The sequence below is a fragment of the Macrotis lagotis genome, chromosome 1 (genome assembly GCF_037893015.1).
Source record: "Macrotis lagotis isolate mMagLag1 chromosome 1, bilby.v1.9.chrom.fasta, whole genome shotgun sequence".
NCBI classification, from domain to species: Eukaryota; Metazoa; Chordata; class Mammalia; order Peramelemorphia; family Peramelidae; genus Macrotis; species Macrotis lagotis.
This window is the reverse complement of record NC_133658.1, coordinates 872,113,249-872,136,093: the sequence shown is the minus strand read 5'-3', so window position 1 is coordinate 872,136,093 and position 22,845 is coordinate 872,113,249. Positions and strand designations below refer to the sequence as shown.

The following is a 22,845-nucleotide window of genomic DNA, read 5'->3' as shown; positions in this document are numbered from 1 at the left end:
AGACACTGAAGTGCTTCTTGAGTTAAACTGCCAAGCATTCCAACTTTACTACAGATACTGAAACTATGATGGGCTGGACACGTTAGAATGCCAGATATATACTTGCCAAAAAAGACTATTCTATAGAGAACTCACACAGGACAAGTGTTCACAAGGGGGGTAGGAAGATGCAATATTGAGACACCCTGAAGGTCTCTCTTAAAAACGTTAGAACTGATTGTACAGCATGGAAGACACTGGCACAGGACCACACCCACCATAGTGTGCCCTCATCAGTGAGGGTGCTGCACTCTAAAGAGGGATGGCAGAATTGAATTAGCTCAAAGGAAATGTGAGATAAGGTTAGAGTGCCCAACTTGTGGGCAGAGCATTCCAAGCTGATATTGGGGCTGATCAGCCACAGTTGGACATACTATAATTTATCTCTAACATAGTGATGTCATTTTGGTCTTCTTTGATAATGAGGGACAAGAATCAGTCTGAGGTCAGATTTGAACTCTATCCACTGGACCACCTATCTGTCACTGGTTCTGCTTGTGAGATGCTGGGGTGGGGATGGGGTTGGACAAAGGAACCAAAGGACTTGAGGTACAGGGCAAGTCTCTTAGGTACATGTTCCAGAAATTCACTAGCAGAATAAGAACCTTCCCCTTGGGACCTGGGGCTCACAGATTAAGACCTTGCTTTCTAGGCATACTAAGAAGAATTTTGAAAGTCAGCTTTTAAGAATTTCAGACCCTTCTTGTCCAGGGATTTATAAATTGTAGTGCCAAAAGTGCCAAGATTCATTACCAAAAGTTAGATATGGAGAATTCTCAAGAGGAATTCTTAGGAAGCTGCAAGGGACTACAAGGTGGGAAGCAAGTAAAAAGCAAACAGATTTAATCAGCACATACTCATCACTAGGAATAGCTCCATTCAGGGGAAGGGACACAAATGGGTTGATGGGGTCACCTTCAGGTACAGAATGGTGCCAAATATTTGGGGAAATTATATAATGACTACTAAAAAAGATCAAAGCAGGGTTAGGGTCTTTTCTGGAAACTAGTGAAGGAGGTTAGACCTCTACCAAATTGGTTAACATGTAAAGGGATCCTGGGTTTGGGAGCTGGTGTGTTATTTGTACAACCCTCAGGTACTTGGGAAAGATCATGAAGGGACTAAGCCCTTACGACAGCCACACTGCAATAGTAGGTAGGTCAAGGGTTACTTCAATCTATATCTTGTTTCTTATGTTTCCCTTTAAACTCAATGGGACTTTTTCTTTTTAAAACCATTTTATGGTTCTATTCTTTCAGGCTTCTCACCCTGGAAGATCTGTCCTTCTAGTGTTCCCTTATCTCATTAGTGAGTTTTTCCTAGAACTATCATTTTGATGTTCAATTCTTTCCCAGTTCTTCTTATTCTTTGACTTTTTCCATTGTTACCTGTTGTGTTATCTCCACAGTCACCTTCTTCTGCTTTTCAACTCCTTTTAAAAATTGAAGGACAATGATCATACTTCACCCATATCCAGTATCTTTCACTCAAAGATCTCTAAGCACTTGTCTCATAATAAATTGTACCCATACGGATCAGATTACAGATCCTCTCAAGTAAGTGGAAAGACTTTTTTCAAACCCAGAACTAATCCAGTCCAAAGTCTGAACTGAAGGAAACAGGGACAGAGTTAAAAATGTGACTAATTCTGGAGTCCCATTCTCTAGTACTTGTTCCATGTATGAACTTGGGCAAGTCTCTCCCTGGGTCTCAGTTTTCTCAACTTTAAAATGGGTTCACTCAATAGATTGAACTAGATTGCTCTGAGGTCTTTTCTAGCTCTACAGCTAAGCTCCTGTGGTCTGTCTTTCAGTCTTTAGCCCATCTCTTCAGGGTCAGCTGCTGCTTGGTTATAGCTGGTATAAACTATATGCTGTCTATAGCTTCTTGCCTATCAGGATGAAGTGGATGCAAGCAATGCCAAGGATCCTTCCCTCTACAACCTTAATAAGAGAGGAACTGAGTAACCATCATTCATTCTGTCTCCCAAGTCTGTCACCTTGGGGTGGCCTTTAACTCTTCCCTTCCCCTCATCTACCAGTTACAGTCTTATGGATTCCAAAAAGTATAAGCTCCTTGAGGACAGGAACTATGAGATTTGGCCAAGAATTTAATAATTGTTGGTTGACTGATTTCCACAACATTTTTGCTATTTATTCTTTAATCCCTATTCCCATTGTTACTATTCTGGTACATTTAATTCAACAAACATACATTAAGTGTTTATTATGCCAAAAAGTACTTGCTTGGCACTAGGGTTGAAAAGGCAAAAATGAAATTACCCTTACCTTCAAGGAATTTCATTGGAGTTTCCAGGGCGTGAGTCATGACTCCCTGGAGGTTTTGCTGTAATATCAATCAAAAAGAATTTATTCAGTGGCTATTATGTGCCAGCCATTAGGGGCTTGGCATGAAAAACAAAAATGAAATTTTTGCCCTTAGTGAGCTTACAGTCTATTGAAGAAATAACATGCACACACATATGTCTATGCAAAATATCTACTTCCTCCTCCTGACTCAAATCCATAATATCCCTGCCAGATGATATCTAAGGCCATGCCACTCATATTCTCAAAAACATTCAGTAGCTTATTATTACTTAAATGTAAAATTCAAATTCTTTTGCACGACCCTGAAGGTCCTCCACAATTAGTCACCACTCTACTTTTCCAAACTTATCTCCTATTTCTCACCCTCTACTTTGCTTTCTACTCCTCAAACATCCTGCACTCTGTCCTCTCCACCCTTCCTCATGTCATTCTCTATTTCTGGACTTTTTGGTCTCTCTCTTAGATTGAAGATAAATTCTTCTGTAGGAAAGCTCCCATAATTACTAGTCAGTAACAATCATTTCTTTCAGATTTCATATATCACCATGCAACTTTGGAACCTCTCGATATTTCTCAGATTTGGTTTCTCAGGTTGTTTAGAATAAATAACTAATTCAAAACTTTCTCCTGAGTCCCCACTGCTGTCATTTCTTTGACATATCAAACAAAAGAGACATTAAACCAAGAAGCAAAAGACATTAAGACAGAAGAGCAAGGTAAGCAACAAGGAATTCAAACAGGCAGCCAATCACAAAATATATGCCATTTCTTTTTATTCCATGGAAGTGATGCTAATATTCCTCCTTATTCCCCCTGCTTCCCTTACCATAGAAGGAGAAGGATGCTGTTAGTTCAACTTCAATTGCACCATGATAAAGCTGAGGGTCTAATGCTGTCTTACTCTTAATAACTCTTTCTTTCCGAGTTTAGAAAGTTAGGACATAGCAACAATAATGCCCTAGTGTTGGTTTCCTTCTTACTGTGGTTCTGGAATCATCATGCCAAAGCCAAACTACTACTCTATAAAACACTTCCTGTGATTTCCCCTGCTCTCTAAATCACCTGCCAGCTTCTCCTGTCCCCAGCTGCCCCCAGTTCTTACACTGTTCAATTCTGGGTCTCACCACTCTCTTGATATGCCTTCTTTCATTCAAGTCTGAATTAAGGGCAGGGGTCATCGCTGCTTTATGTTACATAATATTGGATATTTCTGTATTTTCTGTATTTGTATCTCATCACCCCACCCAAATGATTAACTCTCTGAATTCATTTGTGGCACAGAGATCTCTGGATTCCAGGTCAGAGAATTTGATTCTGGTTCTGCCATTAGGGTAAATTTGGACAAGTCGTCTGACTTCTCTGGGCTCTATTTCCTCTTCTGTAAAATGAGAAGTCCTTTTGGACCTTGAGCTATGAATTAGGAAGAGCAGGGACCCTTATAAATCTGGGATTCTTCCTCTCCCAACATAAAATGCTCTGCACACAGTAATATCTTTTGAATTAATTAATTCATACACCATGAGGGAGGTACTTTACTGATGCAAAGGTGAGAGGATTAGAGGTGAACTCAGAATAATAAGTGGACAAATCCACTGTATGTAGACTATTGTAATTCCTGATTTCTTCCAGCTTTACCAGCAGTTCATTTAGGGGTCTTCTAACTGGATTGCTCTTGAATGACATCACAGCTGGTACCATGGCAACACCAGCCATGCCTTTGGGCAAGCCGAAATCCCCTCCCCCTTCTTCCTCCATTTCATCTATCCATCCCCACTAGCTAAAAGGTCAAAGAGACAGACAAGAGGAAAGCATTTAGAAAGGAGGAGGGACCATGTTCTGAATCAGTGGTCAAGAGAGAGCCAGGTGAGGTTGCTGTTATTAAAGTGGATATGATGGGGACATTTGTCCTCATCTGTTGAGTTCTTGGCTTCTCTTTCCTGTCCATCATTCCTGGGTAATTTCCAGGGAGCAAGGAATGAAATAGGTAAAGGTCACTTTCAACACATACAGATGGTCACTTGGCTATATACAGAAAAATATTAAAGAGTCCAACCTCTGACTCCAGATTCTGGGAAGGGGAGCAAAGGGAGTGTGATTGCCTTTGAGAGCTATCTTCTTTTAATACATTTATGTAGTAAGCCTCTGAAGTCTCAGCCCTAGACAGGATTTCTGCAATCATTTATATCAAGTATAGTTGGGGGGGGGGGGGTTGGCTTTTTTGCAAGGCAGTGGGGTTAAGTGACTTGCCCAAGGCCACACAGCTAGGTATTTATTAGGTGTCTGGAGCTGAATTTGAATTCAGATCCTTCTGACTCCATGGCCAGTGTTCTATCCACTGAACCACCTAGCTCTATATCATCTCTATATCAGCTAAAGTTTTTGAAAAGTGCTCTGGTAAAAGTCTAAAGGAACTGGTTTCAAATCCTGTTGTTTGACAAATAATGAGTCAATTCATCTCCCTGAGCTCAGTTTCCTCATCTGTAAAGCGGTGGCCCAGATGCCTCTGGAAGGTGCTTCCAAAACTAGATCCAGAGACAAATAGGATGAGTCACCTCCTATCACAAACACAGCAAAGTCATAACTGGACAAGACTGGGCTCTACTATGTCCCAAGATCAGTTTTGCTATTTCTTTTCCTCAGTGCCCTTATGAACTTAGGATGAGAAGTCTTCATTTATGCAAATATGGAGAAAGTTGCCTTCTCTGATTCAGGTGTGGGAAGTGATTTCTCTTATGCAAATGTAGGCAGGTGTCTTTTCTTATGCAAATGTAGGCAGGTTTCTTCCCTTATGCAAATATAGGGAATAGTCTTTAATAATCACATCTTTGACTTTCCTTACAACAACCCCTTGGGGTAGATAATAATAGTAATAATAGCTGACATTTATATAGCGATTTAAAGTTGGCAAAGCATTGTATATATTATCTCATTTAATCTTGGCAGCAACCATATGATGGAAATACTATTCAGATCCTCACCTTACAGATAGGAGGTCTTTAGGGATCTGAGAGAGGAAGCAATTTTGCTAAGGTCACACAGCTAATGGCTATCAGGGCTGGAATTTGAACCCAGGACTCTTGTCAGCACACGATTAAATACAAATATGGAAAATGTGCAAATAAGATGCTGAAAATGAATAAAGGCATCTCCAGTCCAATTAGCAAACCTTTATTAAGGGCTGATTAAGTGCAAGTGGTAGGGTAATTGTTCCCCTAGTGGGGCAGAGTTGGCTTTGGAACTCAGGAAGACCTGAATTGGAGTCTCTACTCTGCCAAATACTGGTTGTGACCCTGGTCGAGTCATGTAGACCCTAAGTGCCCTATGTCATTCTCAGACTTTATTTAAACTGCAGACAGAAAAGGTCCTGAACTGCATTAATAAAGTGGGTTTTCTTATTCTATATAAATGAAATAATAGATATGGCTTTTAGAAATATGCTAGGAGCTCAGAATGAAAAGTGAGAAATGGAACATACAGCATTTTATTCTGAGACAGCTGTAAGGATAGTATTTCTTAGGTACATATATGAAAATTAAAATATAGTATGTTAAGAAAGCATTGGTATTACTACGGGGTTAGTATTTAGTCGTGTCTGATTCTTCATGATCTCATGGTTCACAGAGTGCCAATAATGTCCCTGGGGTTTACTTAGTAAAGAGAATTTTAGGCAAATGGAGATGAAGTGACTTGCCCTGAGACACATAGCTAGTATCTGAGGACTAGATTTGAACTCAGGTCTTCCCAACTCCAGACCCAGCATTTTATCCACTGCCTCCAATTAGGTGGTCTCTATTTAAGTAAACAGGTATTTATTAAACACAACTATGTGTATCTCTAGAGATGCAAAGAAAGGTAAAAATTAGCCCCTGCTCTCAAGGGGCTCACAGAATAATTTGCCAACAGTTAAGTACAAGCAAGTTATAGATAGGATAAATTGGAAAGAATCTTAAGACAGAGGCTTTAGAGGGGACCAGGAAAGGTGGGATTTTAGCTGGGACCTGGGGGAAGTCAGGGAAGCCAAGAAACATATGGAGATTCTCAAGGTGTGGGAGGATGGGGAATTGGCGGGGGGGGGGGGGGGGGGGGGGGGGGGGGGGGATAAGGGAGGATGAATGGGGTCCAAAACTGAACAGGACTGGATTGCTTTTGAATAATTGCAAAGTTCTTTTAAAGACCACACATTTCTCATTTTAAAGACTGCACATTCTCCCTGAAAAGAATTGGATGGTCTCTTTTTAATACCAATACTTTATCCAAGTTGTCTGACTAGCCTTATGGAAGACTCCAATCTCTGAGGGATTATTTACTATTTATTTGGTTACCTTTTCCAGTTCTCATGAACATTGGTGCCATAGTCATCTATCATACTCCCTTGTTTTTCTCTTCTATCCCTTTTATCCAAGAGTTCTAAGCCTTCTTGTATTTGTGGACCTTCTGATGAATCCTATGGATTAATTTTCAGAATAATGTTTTTAAATACATAAAATAAAGGATTACATAGGAAACCAATTATATTGAAATAAAGATGTAATTTTCCCCCAAGTTTATAGACAGCCTGAAATGTTTTTTTTAACCTTTTCAATTCCATAGAAAATTAAATTCTGGTCTCACATTCCCTTGAGTTCTCTGGCTATTCCATTAATTCTTTATAATGATCTTGAAAGTTTAACTTTGGGTCAGTCATTCCCATTCCTTGATTTCAGGATCTTAGACCCTCATGCTAACCAAGGCCTTGGCTACTTGAGAATTTATATCAAAACTGACCAATAATTAAAAATGAGGATTATGAGGATAATAGAGAGACATATTATGGGGGGTAAGTAGGCTGCCATTCAGAGAAAACATGAGAAAACTGGTAGTAAAGGATGCCATTAATATAAACATGTTAGAGAAAATTATGATAATGGGCTGCTACTTAGTAAAAGTATGATGGCAATGATTGCCTTCTTGATAAAAAAGAAAAATAAAGGAAGACCCTCTGTATATTTGGTACCACTTCCATTCCTCCCACCCCTGGATGGAGAAAAGTTACATAGGATGTGGAGGGAGGAATATGTTACCATCTGGTCTAAATACAACTAGAAGAAGGTCTTCCAGACACTGTTCCCCCATTTCCTAGGTGAGGAAAATGAGGTCAGAGAGAAATAACTTCTGCCACCACACAACTAATATCAGAGGCAGGGTCTCTTTTACCACAACTAGTTTCTACAATATTGTCTTCTAGATCCTTGAAGGCGTAATCTATTTCCCTTGGGGAATGTTTGTCATAGACATCCCTCCCCACCCAACCCCACTCCATCCTATTGAAAGTCAAGGGGACTGTAACCAAGATCAAAAGAAATGTAGTAAATTGGGAAACAACCTTTACAACTAATGATTCTGACAAAGGACTCATTTCTAAAATATACAGAGAACTGAGTCATATTTTTAAAACATAAAGACATTCCCCAATTGACAAATGGTCAAAGGATATGCAAAGGCAATTTACAGATGAGGAGATCAAAGCAATCCATAGCCATATGAAAAATTGCTCTAAATCATTACTTATTAGAGAAATGCAAATTAAAGCTTCTCTGAGGTACCATCTCACACCTCTCAGACAGGCCAATATGACCAGAAAGGATAATTATCATTGTTGGAAGGGTTGTGAGAAATCTGGGACACTATTACACTGTTGATGGAGCTGTGAACTCATCCAACATTTCTGGAGAGCTATTTGGAACTACACTCAAAGGGCAACAAAAATGAGCATACCCTTTGACCCAGCAATACCGCTACTGAGTCTATACCCTGAAGAGATGATGAAAAAGGGTAAAAACATCACTTGTACAAAAATATTTATAGCAGCCCTGTTTGTGGTGGGAAAGAATTGGAAATCAAATAAATGTCCTTCAATTGGGGAATGGTTTAGCAAACTGCAGTATATGTATGTCATGGAACACTATTGTTCTATTAGAAACCAGGAGGGATGGGAATTCAGGGAAGCCTGGAAGGATTTGCATGAACTGATGCTGAGTGAGATGAGCAGAACCAGAAGAACATTGTACACCCTAACAGCAACATGGGGTGATGTTCAACCTTGAAGGACTTGCTCGTTCCATCAGTGCAACAATCAGGAACAATTTTGGGCTGTCTGCAAAGGAGAGTGCCATCTGTATCCAGATAAGGAGCTATGGAGTTTGAACAAAGTGCAAGGACTATTCCTTTTAATTTAGAAAAAAATGGTATCTTATTGTCTGATCGTGTTACCTCTTAGACTTCTTGTCTCTTCTTTAAGGATATGATTTCTCTCTCATCACACCCAATTTGGATCAATACATAACATGGAAACAAAGTAAAGACTGACAGACTGCTTTCCGTGGGGGTGGGGTGGGGGGAGGGAAGTAAGATTGGGGGGAAAATTGTAAAGCTCAAATACTATCTTTAATAAAAATAAATTAAAAAAGAAAGTCAAGGGGACCAACCTATCCTGGCTACACTGAAGACTAATGAATCAGAAAATCAGCCACAGTCTCTATCTTCTTGGCAACATCTGTTCCTATTTTCCAGACATGAGCTGATGCTTATCCAGCCAGTCTCTGAAAGGTCCAGGCTACAGTGACGAGGAATGATGACTACCATGGCAACAAGCCTTTCTTAGGAGGAGTCATACATTTTGACATTTTTGATGATGCCTGAATGATGGCCTTTCATAGGCTTCAGAGTTCAATCTCAGAAAGACAAAAGAACCTGACAACAGCAATTATTTCAGCTTTCCCAAGCCTCTACTGGGGACTCTTCCCTCTGATCCATGATTTCCCTTGACTGTGTGATACCCATAGACCTCTGATCGATGGACATGCCACCAACAGCCATCATAGCATGGGAGGAACTAAGCATAATCTCACATCTGTTCCATTCTCTCCCCTAATGAAGCCACCACTCTAGTTCAGGCACCCATTACCTCTGGCAAGGACCATCTATTGAAATAAGTTCTTAATTGGTCTCTCTGCCTCTAGTCTCCCTCTTCTCTAATTCATCCTCTCCTCAGATGTCAAATTGATATTCCTAAATCGAAATCTGATCATATAACTTCCCCTTCCTCCTAAAAATAATTCTACTAACTTGAAAAGCAAGAGGACCTGGGTTCAAATCCTGTCTCTGATGATCCACTGTATGTATCGTTGGAAAAATCATTTTCCATTCCTTGGGCTCCAGTTTCTCATCTATAAAATGATGGGGTTGAATTGGATGGTCACTTGAGGTCCTTTATAAGTCTAAACCTATGATTCTACAACTCACTTTTCTTGAATGTTTTTGCATTACTCTTCCTCACTTTTTGTTGCTCCCACCAAACTAGCTTATATGCTGTTCTCTGTACTCAGTACATTGCATCTCCCTCTGCCAAGCTTTTGCACAGACTGTGCATCATGCCTAGAAGGTTCTCTCTTTTGGGATTCACAGCCTCATTCAAAGTTCAGCTCAGGTTCCACCTCTTATAAGACTTTCCTGAACCTGCCATTGCTGTTTGCCATTATCCTAAATTACTTTTCATTGTTGTATCCTTTAGCAGAATGTAAGCACCTTACATTCTATTTCTACTTATGTTCTTGTATCCCCAGTCCCATACACAGAAGGTACTTGTCTCAGTAGACCAAGGGTCCATACTCTTTCAATAGGGTGGAACTAAAATGACAAAGCCTAGTTGTAGCACAGTGTCTGGACCCGAAAGAGGAGGTTGTATTTGAAGGATTACTAAGGCATAATAAGCATGCTCAGAATCAGGATCAGATGGGGCAGATGGTGTCAACTTTTGTGAACTAGGGGAGAAGGAGATTTTAGTCCTAGAAGATTAAACCTATCATCTTACAGATGAGTAAACTGAGACCCAGAGATAAGAAAGGACTTTAGATCAGATAGTCAATTACTGACAGGTCTAGATTTAGAATCTGGATCCTATCAGAGCAGAACCATAGGGCACGAATTCAGATCCAGGAGTTCAAACAGCCAAGCCATCAGGTAGGACAGAATCAGAGGGAAGAAAGGTTATTACATTCAGTCAAGACAGCAAACATGTTATTCAACATCTACAATGAACTGAGAATTGAGAATACAAAGGCAAAAATTAAATCCAGTCCCTGACCTCAATAAACTTATATTCTATTGGGAATGGAGATACAGCATATGCTCAGATAAGTAAATATATAATAATTTAAGAAGAAAAAATGTTAATAACTAACAGGATGAGGGGAAACCCCATTGATAGTTGAGCCTGAAGGAAACTGAGAACTCTAAAGACAGATGCTTGTTTCAAACATGACACTCTGAAAGGAAGTACAAGTCAGATTAAAATATAATTGGGAAATGTTTAACAAAATAAATCAAAATATAGTAAAAATATAAATAATATTACATCTTAAAATCAGCTCAATATGCAGCTCACAGAATTCTTCCATAGTTTAGGAGCCCCTTTTTCTGTAAATCATGTTTTGGAGGAAGGGGAAGTTATATGATCAGACTTGGGCTTTAGGAATATCACACAAATAGCTAAATGGTGCAACCATTCAGAACACTGAGTTTGGATTTAAAAAAAGATTTGAATTCATATTATATCTCAGATACTAGCTATTTGACTTTGGGCAAATCAATAAACCCATCTATCTCACTTCCTCAGTAAAATAGAGATAATAGATAATATTGTGGTTGTTTGCCTTAAGGAACTCTGTAAATATGAGAAGGAATATATTCCAGGCATAAGAGACAGGCTGTGCAAATGCATGGAGGTGGGAAAAGTAGACCAAAACATAAAATGCATGAGGGATAAAATATGAACTTGTCTGAGAAGAAAAGCTGGGTCAGATTATAAAGATCTTTAAATGCAAATTATAGAGTTTGCATTTTATCTTAGTGGCAATAGGGAAACACTGAAAATTCTTGAGCAGGAGAGAGACATGGTCAGATTTCTGCTATAAGACTTTTTTTCTTTTTGCCAAAATAAAATTATCCTGATTTTACATTTTTGGGTTTTTTTATATTAGAAATACTGGAATCAGGGAAACCAATTGGCAGGAGGCTATTTTAGTAGTATAGGTAAGAGGTGATGAATGAAGGACTGAAGTAGAGAGGTGATCATGTAAAGACAGAGGAGGAGCAGATGCAAGAGATGAGTAGCAAGGTTGGACAAAGGGGTGGAAGAGGGAAGAGCTGAGAACAACTCCAAGATTACCAACTTTAAAAACTAGCAGGGCAGTAATACTCAAAAAACAAAAAATAGGAAAGTTTGGAGGAGGAATAGATTTAGACAGGGAAAAAAATAAGTTTTATTTGGGAGATACTGAGTTTAAGATGCCTAAGGAATATCTGGGTGGTATTAACTTGCTAGTTCTATACATTGTTCTTTCTTGCCAAGCTCACTGAAGATTAGTCCTCAGATTGGTAGTACAATGGATAGAACTGACCTTGAAATCAGGAGGATGGGAGTTTGAATCTGACCTCAGAACTTGCCACTTACTAATTGTGTAACCTTGGGCAAGTCACTTAACCTAACTGCCTCACATCCAGCACCATCTCTACTTAAAGATTTTATTTATTTTGAGTTTAACAATTTTTTCCCCCAATCTTACTTCCTTTCCCCCACCCCCCACAGAAGGAAATTTGCCAATCTTTACATCGTTTCCATGGTATACATTGATCCAAATTGAATGTGATGAAAGAGAAATCATATCCTTAAGGAAGAAACATAAAGTATAAGAGATAGAAAGATCAGATAACAAGATATCAGTTTTTTCCTAAATTAAAGGTAATAGTCCTTGGCCTTTGTTCAGACTCCACAGTTCTTTCTCTGTATACAGATGGTATTCTCCATTGCAGACAGCCCCAAATTATCCCTGATTATTGCACTGATGGAATGAGCAAGTCCATTAAGGTTGACCATCACCCCCATGTTGCTGTTAGGGTGTACAGTGTTTTTCTGGTTCTGCTCATCTCACTCAGCATCAGTTCATGCAAATCCTTCCAGGCTTCCTTGAATTCCCATTCCTCCTAGTTTCTAATAGAACAATATTGTTCCACGACATACATATACCACAGTTCGCTAAGCCATTCCTCAATTGAAGGACATTTACTTGATTTCCAATTCTTTGCCACCACAAAAAGGGCTGCTATGAATATTTTTGTACAAGTGATTTTTTTTTTACCCTTTTTCATCATCTCTTCAGGGTATAGAACCAATAGTGGTATTGCTGAATCAAAGGGTATGCACATTTTTGTTGCCCTTTGGGTGTAGTTCCAAGTTGCTCTCCAGAAAGGTTGGATGAGTTCACAGCTCCACCAACAATGTAATAGTGCAGGACCATCTCCAGTCAAGATGATTCATATCTGGTCACTGGACCCAGATGGAGGAAAAAATGAGGTTGGTGACTTAACACAACACTCCCTCACTTAAATACAGGTCACTTGATTGTCATGGTATCACCTCCTCTATTGTCATGGTCTCCTTTGAGAATGAAGGACAAACATCAAGTAAGTGTTCACCATTAGTCAATGGAAATAGTCATGGAGATTTCATCTGCTCTGAATTCAATAGGGAAAGAGGAAATGATTTTCAAGGCCCCTCCCAGCTCTGACATTCTATGTTCTAAGTCTTCTCCCAGCTCTGACATTCTGTATTCTAAGCACCCTCCCAGCTTTGACATTCTGTGTTCTAAGGGTCCAACCAGCTTTGACATTCTGTGTTCTAATGGTTCTCCCAGCCCTGAAATTCCATATTCTAATACCCTCCTAGGTCTGTTCTAAGGGGTTTCCCAGCTCTGACTTTCTATGTCATCAAGAAATTGTGGTAGTATAGGGAGGGCACTAAACTTGGAATCAGGAAGATGCAGTTTCACATACTGACATATTTTCTGTGATTCTGAATAAATCACCTTCTCTGTGCCTCAGTTCCTCACTTTAAAATGAGAAAGTAAGATCGATGGTTTCTTCTATAATTAAATCTATGATCCTATGTTTTAAGTTCCTTCCTAGTTCTAAAGTTCAAGGTTCTCAGATCTCTTCAGTTCTAACATTCTGTGTTGTAATATCGATTTTAATGTTGATATTCTATATTCTGAGATTATTTCCAGTTTAAACAGTCTTTGTTCTAGTGTTCCTTTCAGCTTTGACATCATATGCTCTAAGGCCTTTTCCATTTCTGATGTTCTATGTTCTAAGGTGCTTTCCAGCTCTGACAGTCCATGTTCTAATTTAACATTCCACATACTAATAAGCACTATATGAGTCTGTTACCTACAAGGGGGAGAGACACAAAAGGGATTACCTTCTAAAAGATTTGAATAGTTACTTCATTCTTTTTTTTCTTTTTCTTTTCCATGTATCTATTTTTAAAGCTTTGGAGGAAAATCAGGTGCACAAGGGATGACTCCAAAGCCTGAGACTTTCTTTGTCCTTAGAGCAGCCCCCTCCCTTTCCTTCTTCAAATTGCTCCTAAAAGGGCTTGGGAGGCCCTGTGCTGAGGGTTCTCAAGTGCTCCTGAACCTCAGGAGACATCTGAAGCTGGGATGCTGCCCTTGCCTATCAATTTGTATGGAAGGTGTGAGCTTGGCAGATCTTGCATGAGAAATAGGCAAGTGTCCACATCAAATAGCCTCCTTTTATCTGTCTCAATCCTTCCAAGGGCCTGCTATTCAAATGAGGTGAGATCATCAGATTTAGAACTGGAAAGGACCTTAGCAATGACCTACAGAGATGGAAACTAGGGTCAATGGGGTGTCACAGAAAGGATTTTCAGGGGTCAAAAACCCCTGGCCACTAGGTGCACCTCTGAGACTCTAGAGATCATTCTTAGATGCATATATATGTATTTAAATACATGCATACACATAGATGTAGATATAGTATGTAATACACATGCATATAACATATATGTGCATATATACTATGGGTTAGGTGGTACAGTAGATAGAGTGTCAGGTCTGGAGTCAGGAGGATCTGAGTTTAAACCCAGACTCAGACTCTTACTTGCTTTGTTGACCCTTCACTCTGTTTGCCTTAGTTTTCTCATCTGTAAAATGAGCTGGGGAAGGAAATGGAAAACTGTTTTAGTATCTTTGCTAAGAAAACCCCAAATGGGGTCACAATGAGTCAGATAAGACTGAAAAGACTCAACAACAAAGCATATGTGCCATGTGAAATATGGATAGTCATACACATGTATGTGTATTTGTGAACTGTTTTGATCATAGAAGCCCCCTTTTCCTCAACTTGCCTTTTAAGTAACCTTTTCCCTCCCTTCCATCACACACAATTATGTTGTGTTCACAGAATTCTGAAGGGCTAAGAAACTAGCAATAATTCAGTTTAATACAACACAAAACAATTTTTTTAAAATGCAGAAAATGGGGCAGCAAGGTGGCTCAGTGGATAGAGCAAGGACCTTGGAGTCAGGAGGACCTGAGTTCAAATCCAGCCTCAGACACTTGATGATTATCTAGCTATGTGACCTTGGGAAAATCACTTAACCCCATTGCCTTGCAAAACACAACAAAAATTGTAGAAAAACCTAAGCAATCAGCTGCCACTTTTTAACCATTCAATCCAACAAATGTTTATTAAAATGGATCCAGCATCAAAGATACAAAGTCAAAAATGGAATTGGCCCTCAAGGAGTTTATGTTTATAAAACGAGGAGCAGGAGAGAGTTGTGAGAGAGGGGTGGTAGGGGATCAGTGATATGCCTTTGATTAATTTGATGAGCTCCCAGTGTGAGCCTTGTTGTGGAAAAGTTGGGAGGGCAACTTGGTTCAAATTCCACTTTGTATAATCCTGGGCAAGCCACTCGACCTCCTTCAAGCTCAGGTTCCTCCTGTATGAAGAGTTAGTGGCCTCTAACTTTCTAAAGTAATGATCTATGAGAATACATATCTCTCCTTTAGAAATGGGGCCATGGACATTGGCTATGGATGAAAGAAATCTTCTGATTTATGTCTCAAATTCAAATGATGGGTTTGGAGTCACTGCTTAGTATCTTCTAGGGAATATGTCCCCATTATTGAGGTCGCCTACAAGATGACTTTCTTGACTCAGACTCTAAAGAGTAGTGTTGAAGACTTCCAAAAATCTCTGGAGAGGTATCCCTTACTTACCTTGGTTTATTGTGTAAAAGAGAGATCCAATAGACTTGCTTGGTCCTTTTGGCTTTTCCCCCTCTGTTTTGTTTCAATTGGAAAGATTCTTAAAATATAGCAGAGCTAAGAACACCCACAAGTCTTGGGGAAGGGGGGAGGGAATCCCTTCAAGGAGCTGCCTTGGAGCAGAAGCACATAGGAGTTTTTGTGTGCTCAATCATGAAAACAAAGAAGAGAGATCATGTCTGACTTTTGATTATCTTTCTCCCTTTCTAAGCGTAGATTGGAAACCAGAGAGTTGACTTCTTGTCAACTTGTTGACAAGACTTTTTTAAGTGATAACAAGAGTTGAGAATATTTTGGAGAAGCATAAAGGAACTCCATATGTCCTCCCACTTGGCCCCAGTAGGTAATCTATGGACGATGTCATCCCTGAACCATAACTACCTAGTTAAAGGAAGGGGGGCTTCTTAGACATCTCAAAAATCTGCTTTTCTAGCAAGAGAGGAAGGATTTCTTATATAGAACCAACCTACAAGATCATCTTGAGAATTCCCTAGTTTGATCCGATCTCCCATGTAGCATTCCTTTAGTCAGAGAAAAGGAATGAATACTCATGTTGTCCTTGATGCTAGTGGTTCAAGAAGAGCCTTAAAGCCATGACATGGGGAAATAGAGGCCCTGTATATTATCCTCTATGATCATGAATTATTTGAATAATATCAGGAAAAGAATTGTTTGTACATCACCCCCCCAAATTGTGCCAGTCTGAGAAGGATTGGGCAGAATCTAGGGATGCACCAAATATTGGGTTGTCATTCCATTGACATCCCAAGTTCAGTTCCCTTTGAGGAAAGTGTAAACCTTGGGGATGGCACTAAAACAGAAGGACTTTAGGACTTTGGAAGAGAAATGAGATTTGCTAGCATGGTAGAATTGTGTTGATTTATTGTGAATTCTTTATGGGTTATCTTGGATTCTTTTCCTGTGGTCTTTTGTGTCTTCCATTTTATTAAAGTATGAAATAAAAGCTGCCCTGTATTTAATATGCTTTTTAAAAAAACTTTGAGTAATGTATGGGAACTGGGAACCCTGCTGCAATGGTGGGAATTTATAACCTTGTATTACATTTGGCAAGAACTTTTTCATAGTTTATGCATTCTGATGGGAGGGGTACAATCTATAGAAAGATAAGTAAATAGGAAGTAATAGAAGGAGGAAGAAGGTACTGGCAAGTTTGAGAACCAAGGAAGCTTCCCAGAGGAAGTCTGATCTAAACTAAGTCATGAAGGGAGATGAGGACACTGAGAAGAAGAGACCAAATAACATTTCAGAAATGGGGAAATGACTTATGACAGTTCATCCCCTGCACTTCAACTGACCAGTAATATCTTGCTTCTTTCCATACAATCAAGAATCTCAGTTTTGGCCATGGGGCAGTCCTAGGTTATCAATAACCAACAAACATCTCTTAAGCACTTACTATGTGTATAATTTCTTTCATTATATTTCAACAAACATTTAAATGTAACAATTAGGATCCTGGGTCCCTGACCATCTGGCCCTGATGAGGAGGTAGTAATCCCAGAAGACAAGTTATCTTGTAGACATTACTATTTGCTGAATGTGAGGCACATAATCATTACTAAGTGACTTTTTAATTTTCTATTTTTTCCTAATCATATGAAAAGATAGTTTTCAACTTTTTTGTAACATTTTCAGTTCCACATTTTTCTCCCTCCCTCTCCAAAACAGTGAATAATCTGAAATAGGTTATACATGTATAACCATGTTAAATTTATTTCCAGATTAGTCATGTTGTGAAAGAAGAATCAGGAAAAAAGGAAAAAAAACACAAGAAAGAAAAAAGCCATAAAACAAAATTTGCAAAGTGAAAATAATATACTTTGGTATTCATTCGGATTCCATAGTTAGAAAATGATTTCTTAGTGGGGTTATCTGGGCCTCCTACTCAGAACAACTGGACAGACATAACAAAATTTGCTAAAGAATCATATATGGGGCATATGCTGCTAGCTACCTTTCCCAAGAAACATTGACATATATGAGAGGTCCTATGACATAGTTATGTCTCTGCTCAGATTCAATTGTACCATGATCACAGAATTCTGAGGACTAATTTAAGAGTACCAACAGCCATTAATTTAATTCAAGTTAATGCAATAGATATTTATTAAGCACCTTCTGTATATAGAGCATTATGCAAAATTCTGAAGGGGAAGCAAAATTTGGAACAACCCAAGTGCAAAAGTTCTAACCCTCTTCTAGTAGAGTAACTGCACAGATTTTCTTTGCCCTCTAATTCAGCCCTAGAGCCGCTCCTGTTGTGTTAATGACTCTTTTGTGGAAAACCCTCAAAATGAAAAGGTGAAATAGATACTGTACTTGCCTTATTTCCCTCTGAAGTCTCTCCTCTTCCTAACTTCCCTATTTCTGTTTCCCCAGGTTCACAACCTCAGAGACACCCCTGATTTTCATCAGTTGCAATCACTTTTACTGCCATAATATTCCTCCAATCAATCTCCCTTTTCTCCAATGTAGCTCAACTGCCTCTCACTTCTCTCCTATATAATTACCACAATTTCCTAATGACTCTCCCTGATTCCAATCTCACTCATCTCCAATGCCATCTTCCACAGATATGCCAAAATCATTTTCCTAAGATACAGGTCTGACCATGGTACGACCCTGCTTAAGAACCTTCAGTGGTTTAATATCATCTCTAAGAGAACGTATAAACTCCTCAACTTGACCCTTTCAATAAAACCTTCAGATTCAGAATTGATTTCACATAAGTTCCCCTTCCCAGCCCTTACATTTCAACCAAATGAGTCTCCTTTCCCTGATACTCAACATTCCATCTCTTACCTCCAAGCTTTTTCAGACTCTTCCCCCATGCCCAGATTTTGCTAGAATCCTGGAACCCTTACTTAAATGTTTAGCTCAATGCCACCTCTTTCCTGATATGTTTTCTTCCTCAAAAGATGATCCTGAAATTTTAGAAATAGCAATGAGTCCAGCCCCCCTCATTTAACATATGTGGAAACTGTGTTCCGGAGATGTGAAGTTTCATTTAGACTATATTTTTCATCTATTTATCTGTGTCCATGTTGCAACTTTCTAATGAAATGTAATCTTGAGCTAAAAGGTAATGGATTTTTCTTTTGAGATCTTTACATTTCAACACCTAGCAGGGTCCCTCATACAAAGTAGTGTTTCATTGTAGTGGATAATCTGGGGCTTGGAGTCAGGAAGGCTCATCCTCTTAAATTTGTCCTCAGATACTTACTAGCTTGTGACGTAGGCAAATTATTAAACTCTTTTTTGCCTCAGTTTCCTCATCTGCAAAAAAATAAGCTCTAGAAAAAAAATGGCAAACTACCCCAGTATCTTGTCAAGAAAACCCCAAATGGGGTCATGAAAAATGGGACATGACTGAAACAACCAAACAAGTGTGTGTGTGTGTGTGTGTGTGTGTGTGTGTGTGTGTGTTTGTGAAAATGAGTTAAGAAAACAATTCTTCCAGTTTACTTATCTCTAAGGAGAGAAGTCTCTAATTGCTCTATGTCAAAAAATAAAACAAAAAATAAGAACATAAGAGGAAAAAGAATCCTTAATAAAATCCCACATAAAAAGTGCTTTTCTGAAAACAAGCCTATGACATTAGGTCAAGTAAATATTATTTTCTAGAAGAGAAAGAAGAGGCTTACTACACAGGGTAATTGACTTGACCATGATTCCCACAACTCCCAACCTAGCTCTCCTGGGACCCTTAGCCACCACTCCAAGTCCCTATTTTGTGCTTGCTCCTCTGAAACTGGAGGTTACCAACCAACTCTATCTTAAATCTCAAGGCAGTCACTCTTGATTGGGAGAAAGGAAAAAGAATTGACTTCACATCAAGAATTTCCCTATAGAGATTTCATAATCACAGATCTAAACCAAAGAAAGGGGAAAGAATGAGAGGGACCTTGAAGGCAATGTCAGATCCATTCTAACAATGCAGATTTATGGACTTTGATAGAGGGAGTGACTTACCCAAGGTCATATAAGCACTAATGTGGCAAAATGGTGCTAGATTCCTAATATCCTGCATACAAATTTAGTGTCCTTTGGACAAAACTGTTATTTTCCTTGGTCTTCCTGGTTCTCTGTCCACCTGTAAGTTTGTTTTTTTTGTTTTTTTTTTTGGATTTTGCAAGGCAGTGGGGTTAAGTGGCTTGCCCAAGGCCACACAGCTAGGTAATTATTAAGTGTCTGAGGTCGGATTTGAACTCAGGTACTCCTGACTCCAGGGTTGGTGCTCTATTCACTGCGCCAGCTAGCCGCCCCTCCACCTGTAAGTTTGGACAATGCCTTTGGGCATAATGATTACTCCCATGGAGAGCAGTATGTGACTACTTTCCTATCCCCTTGAGATGACTTCCTAGCCAACTAGAGGGTCTGGAACAGGAAAAAGGTAGAAGACATGCTGTCACCTGGAGAGGGTCTCAAAGAAGTTATTGCTCCCCAATCCAACTTTTTGTGTCTGAAAGGAAGTTGAGTTGAGAGTTTTTATATCATGGAATATAAAACTTGGAAGGGACCACAGAAGCCAGAAGGAAGGGACCTCTCATTTTATAATTGAAGACTGGGGCAGGGGAAGGGGGTAAGGAGTTGAAGAAACTTGTCTAACATCAAACAAGGAGGTACATGTCCCACTTTGAGATACAAGCCCAAATCCTCTGACTTTAGAGCCAGATTCCTTCAAAGAAATTGCATCTCAGTCCTTGATCTTTATTTCTTGGACAACCATATGCTCCTGGCCTCAGTTTCCTTACCCGCACAGTGAAAGTGATGGAATAGTTGATCTCCCAAGTCCCTTTCAACTTTACATCATTTGCTCTTTTTCTCCTTCCTGACCTTCTTGGCCATCAGGATTTGATCACTACCCCACCCCCATCCTTCTCTCTTCCCTTCTCTCTGTCTCCTCCAGGTTCCTGAATTCTACATCTTCCTTGGATTTTTGAACATGAAAACCCACCCGCTTGCTCTCTGAGGCCCAGCCTTGCTTCCCTGGCTCCTGTCCTTCTTTTGATATCCAGCTTGCCCTCAGCATGGTTCACCCTTCTTTCTGGTGTCCTCCCTGATATGAGCCTCTGACCGTAGGCTTCCTAGCTGTGTGTTAAGAATCTTGTAACTAAGCCAGTCAAGCTTGAGGCTGATGAGGTCAAGACAAGATTTGTCTCCAGTCAGCCAAATGGGTCATCAATGACTTCAGCAGAGGACCCTCCAATGACACAGCAATTGTTGCAGCATCCCTGGGTTCTACAGGGAGATGGCAGGACACTTTGGAACCCTTTAGATTCACAGGAGGAAACGATCATGAAGGGAGGGGAAATGAGAGGGGAGGCACCCAGGGTTAAAGAGGAGAGAGAGCTAAGTGGGATACTAGTCTGGAGATGAACCCACCCAGACCTGGGCCACAGGGCTGCCTGATGCCTGATGGGTATGTCCATTCATGTAAATGGCTAATGTATTTTGGAAGTGCTCAGAGGCAGGGTTACAGGATAGAGACCCCCATAGAGCCCCAGTCTCCCCCTCCCCCTCCCACATTGATGGTGCCTGATGGCTTGCCATCAGAACTAGGGGAGAGAGGAGCAGAAAACCCTGTTTCAAGTGCCTAACAGAGGGAGAGGGGAAAGGCAGGGGGTTAGGGAAGGGAAGAGTGTGGGGGTTGGGGGAGAGGGAGGGAGAAGGTGATTGTCATGGTTACCTCTCTGACAAAACAAATGGCCCTGCTCCACAGCGGTCACCTAACCAGCCACCAAAATGTGTGGATTCATCTGCAGGCTGTCTGCCAGTGGGGCAAGGGGCTGGTTGGGCTCTGGGTGGGGGGGGGGGGGCTGGGCACAGCAGAGACTTTGCAGCAGGCGGGGCTAGCTCACAGCTGCAGAGAGGTGGGGGGTAGGGGGTGGGGGGTGAGGGGGTGGGACAAAGGCACAGCCGCCACCGACATCTCTCTGCCAGGGACACATGTTGCTGCTGCCCAGGCCGAGGTAAGCAAACTGTCCTGGCCCCATCAGCCCCAAGCAGGGCCAGAGCCAGCCTGGAGCTGGGGCCACTGAGTCTCTGGCCCTCTGCAGAGTTCTCTGGCTCTTTGACTCTCTCTCTGGCTCTGGCTCTGTATGGTTCTTGCTCTCTGGCTCTCTGGCTCTGAGTGTGTCTCCATCTCTGTCTTTCTCTGTGGGTCTCTCTGACTCTTGTCCTTGTCTCTCTGTCTCTGTGTATCTCTGTTTCCTCTGGTTGTATCTCTATCTCTGTCTTTCTCTGTGTATCTACCTATCTCTCTCTGTTTCTCTGTCTCTGTCTCTCTGATTCTGTGTCTCTTTTTTCTCTATCCTTCTGTCTCTATCTCTTTCTTTCTCTGTGGCTCTGTTTCTATCTCTGTTTCTGTATGTCTCTCTTTCTTATCTCTGAGTGCTTTTCTATCTCTGTCTTTCCTTATGTGTGTGTCTCTCTTCATCTATTTCTTTTGTGTCCCCCCCCCTCTCCCTCTTTGGGTCTTTCTCTTTCTTCCTGAACCTTTCTCTTCCTCTTTCTGTCTTGTTCTCTATTTTATGTTACTCTCTCTGATGCTCCCTTTATCTTTCTGATTGTCTCTTTCTGTGTGTGTCTTATCTGTCTGTCTCTCTTCACTCCTCTCTCCCTCCCTCTCTGGGTCTTTCTTTTTTACTGAACCCTTCTCTTTCTCTTTTTGTCTTGTTCTCTCCTTATTTCTTTATCTTTCTCTGATTCTCCCTGTATCCCATTGTTTCTTTGATTCTCTCTATCTCTCTTTGTCTCTCCCTGCACCTTATCTGTCCTTTTGTTTCTCTGTCTCTATTTCTCTCCTTTCCTGAATCAGTCTGTCTCTGTTACTGTCTCTTTCCCTCTGTCTTGATGTTTCTAACTCCTTGATTTCTAACTCCTCTGGATTTGTTTCTTTGTCTCTTTGTCTCTGTGTCTCCCTCTGTCTATCTCTTCTCTCTTTCTCTCTCTCTCTCGCTCTCTCTCTCTCTCTCTCAGACTCTCTCTCTCTCTCTCTCTGTCTCTCTGTCTCTCTCTCTCTCCGCCCTCTTCCCTTCCTTCTCCCCCCATTCATCATCCCTCTTTCCTGTCTCTCCCCTTCCCCTCTCTATCTATCCCTTCAGGGTTCAAGGCTATTGGCAGTTCAAAAAACTCCCCTCCCCTGGATTGACAGCTAGCTCAGTCCTGCTCACCCAGCTGCTGTGACCAGACTTTGACTCTCTCAGAAGCTAGCCAGCAGGGTGCCATCGACAGGATCCCGTCTGACCCCTCCTCACCAAGGTAAACTCACAGGCTCTTGAATAGCA

General features: G+C 40.5%; 1 protein-coding gene and 1 long non-coding RNA gene across 4 annotated transcripts in view; one reads left to right on the top strand and one right to left on the bottom strand.

The window, feature by feature from the left end:
* Window positions 1-2,324: 2,324 nt before the first annotated feature.
* LOC141491160 (uncharacterized) lies at window positions 2,325-21,308 on the bottom strand. The gene is made up of 3 exons (XR_012469496.1): window positions 21,246-21,308; window positions 6,692-6,813; window positions 2,325-2,385 (listed from the first exon to the last, which is right to left on the bottom strand). It is a non-coding gene; the product is annotated as an uncharacterized LOC141491160 (long non-coding RNA).
* Window positions 21,309-21,462: 154 nt separating this feature from the next.
* Window positions 21,463-22,845, top strand: part of VWA5B1 (von Willebrand factor A domain containing 5B1) — a 129,186-nt gene continuing 127,803 nt past the window's right edge. For all 3 annotated transcript variants that reach the window (XM_074218241.1, XM_074218239.1, XM_074218242.1), the window contains exons 1-2: window positions 21,463-21,528; window positions 22,663-22,819. The gene's annotated coding sequence lies outside the window, so the exon portion shown is untranslated. The remainder of the gene's footprint in view (window positions 21,529-22,662; window positions 22,820-22,845) is intronic.